This window comes from Lupinus angustifolius, unplaced genomic scaffold, assembly GCF_001865875.1.
Source record: "Lupinus angustifolius cultivar Tanjil unplaced genomic scaffold, LupAngTanjil_v1.0 Scaffold_22_88, whole genome shotgun sequence".
NCBI classification, from domain to species: Eukaryota; Viridiplantae; Streptophyta; class Magnoliopsida; order Fabales; family Fabaceae; genus Lupinus; species Lupinus angustifolius.
In genome coordinates this window covers 1-3,233 of record NW_017719844.1, presented here as the reverse complement: position 1 = coordinate 3,233, position 3,233 = coordinate 1, and positions in this window count along the sequence as shown.

Genomic DNA, 3,233 nt, shown 5'->3' with positions numbered 1-3,233 from the left:
GCTCCCTATAGGATGGCACCGTTAGAGTTAACGGAATTGAAGAAACAATTGGAGGACCTACTACAGAAATAGTTCGTCAGACCGAGTGTTTCTCCTTGGGGTGCTCCCATTTTGTTCGTGAAGAAGAAGGACGGTAGCATACGGTTGTGTACCGACTATCGACAATTGAATAAGGTGACTATCAAGAACAAGTACCCGTTGCCAAGGATTGATGACTTGATGGACCAGCTGAGAGGAGCTGTTGAAAGCATATCTCGGTGTATTTTATTAAGACTTTTCTCCTCTCAAATAATCGTCCTGACAACAGTGTCAATTTGTTGAAAGATTAATACTCTCATTTTCGTTATGTTCCTTTTGTAAGTAAGAGAACTCAGTTTTATTCTTTGTTCGCCATCTCGGCTTTGTTGAAATAAATTTCAACGCCGGTATAATGGTTTCAAGAATATTTCAGCTACAACTTACTTTCTTAATAATCATGTGAATAAGTCATTCCTTCTTTGCCCCATCTCGGCTTTGTTAGAATAAATTCTAACGCCGGTATAATGGTATCGAAGCAATTACCTATTACATAATTATTAAGTACCTTTGAATACCATCTCGGTTTTGTGGAATAAATTCCAACACCGGTTTAATGGTATTCTAATATATAAAAGTGATGAAGAGTTAGTTGTCAGATACAAATAAATAAATAAAGAACAAAAGAATAATAAATTTAGTGACCTTTATTTATTTACTCCATTTCGGATTCATTTTATTACAAACCAAACTTCTTCCTTATGGAAGGTTGGTATTAAAGAATAAATAAAATGCGGAAAGTAAATAACAATAAATAAAAGTTAGTAAGTTAGTTTCATCACTTTTGTATATTAAAAGGTGTTTTCAACAAATAAATTTATTGATAACACTTTACTATTTTACAATTTACACCTCTTTCAAGATTCAAAGTATAGGGTTATGTCGAACCACAAGGAATTGCCTAACAGAATGAATCATATGAATATGTCAATGCACAAATAATGAGGGAACATATTTTGTTGTTTGATTTGCACATAAATAAATTAACAAGAAAAATAAACTAAGTATTCACAAATTCTTGAGGAGACAGTCTTCTTGAATAAGGAAAATATATTTCTCATCTTCTTTTGAGTTCGAACTAGTTAGACAAGTTCTTATGTTTTACTTTGGTTAACCCCAAACACCAAGGTCTGAAATCCTCCTTTTAGTGTATATCCTAAAATGGTAGAATCATAAACACTTATATTCATCACTTAAACAATACTACAACCATAAAAGAGATTAGGTTGTCACACCCTAACCATTGGTGACTCTAATATTGAATGAGTGATGAATGTAAGATCTTAAGAAAAGCATGCATAACTTGGAAAATAAACTAAGTAGTACAACTACTTCTTAGTTTATTTGTTAAGTGTTTGAGACAAGTAATTTTATTGACTTGAAATCATTTTTAGGTGATCAATCTAAAAAGAGCATTAAGTACTTCTCAAACAAATAAAATTAACCAAAGCACAAACTTTTGTAAATTAAGAAGAAGTAGAAAATACATAACCTTGTTCAAAAGAAAATGTTTAGGAGCATGAGCTATCCATCCAAGGATGTGATGTTTTTGAGTTCCAAATGAGAATAGAAAATTGATTTTTGCATCTCATTTGCCTTCTCTTTTTCTCCTCTTGAATTCTAAACTACAAATTAAAAAACTTACTTAAAAATGAAAACTCTAAGCTAAGAAAGAATTCCTAAATGAGAGAATTTTGGCCTTCAAGTATTTTTGAGAGAATTTTATGAAGAAATGGTGTATTACAATCTCCTCTTTTGCTTGAAGGAAATGGCCTCTATTTATAGGCTCCACTCCAGACCGTTGAGTTGCTGAGTTGGACCGCTCAGCAGCTGACCAAACCCTTCAGCATGAGTTTGGTCCCTTGACACTGGTTGTATTCGAGATTAGTTCTTATAGTGCAGTAAGAATTCGATAATAGAGATCTGGACTGTTTTATCCTAGGACGATGTGGTTGATAGTCTGCTTGCACATTTTGAATAGTGCTACGAAATGCCTTAAAGAGAGCGACCTAGTCGTGACTCAACGAGTAAGTATTATTTCGTGTCATTTATAATTGTTGCAAGCTACGGTAACAACACAAACTTACAAATTCAACTTTCTATTTTCCACTGACAATGATGCAATCGCATAACTTCACAACACAATGTAGAGTCGAGGTTAGTTTACACTTCAACTTCTTTCATTTCTAAATCCTAATCTATGATCTTGTTGTATTATATGTTAGCTCGCTCACGTTTTTTTTGTATTGTTGTTGTTATTGGATTGCTTAAATGGAGCTAGGGTTTTGTACTCATAATTTCTGGATTTGTGTCTTAATATTTGATTTTGTAAACCTTCAAGCAAGTGAAATTATGTCTTAATCTTTAAATTTGTAAACCTTCAAAGCAAGTGAAACTTAATATGAATCCCTAAATTTCCTTTTCAAGGGAATATGATAACAAGGTCATAGTTGTGATTGCTATTAAGGTACAATATGATAGGAGTTTAGCATTTTTAGATTCTTTGTGCATTTCTATATAGTTGTCGTAATTACTTTTATTTCTATTTATCTGCAAATTTTATCTTGCAAATAATGTTGCATGTGATTTTGGTTTCTCCTTAACACGTACAACATTTACAACTAACTATTCTCACGTAAACTATATTATACTTCAAAATGACAAAGCATCATCAATGGAAAAGGCAAAAAATGTAAAAATGCTATTTATTATCAATCTACCCTTATTTTAAACTCTTTGTGACAAAGAAAATGTAACATCCAAGTTTAATTAGAAAAGGAACTATCTTTTAAACAGAACTATACCAATTAAAGAAAGAACAAAATACTTATATAGACAACGAATAATTCATGCAATTTTATGGGAAAATTTACTTTGTTGGTGCACCTTGACCGAAAAATTACGATCTTGGTGCACCTTTTGAAAATATTACTAATGTAGTGTAGTTTTAGGGTAAATCGGCAACCCCATTGCCGATTTACAGAAAATTAATATTTTTTAATGTACTCCCCCTAACTCGGCAATGGGGGAGTTTTTACCAAATATATTATTTTTTTAATCTCCTCCCCCTAAATCGGCAATGGGGGAGGAGTTTTTCTCAAATATTTTTTTTTAACCTCCCCTAACTCGGCAATGGGGGAGGAGTTTTTCAATAATTG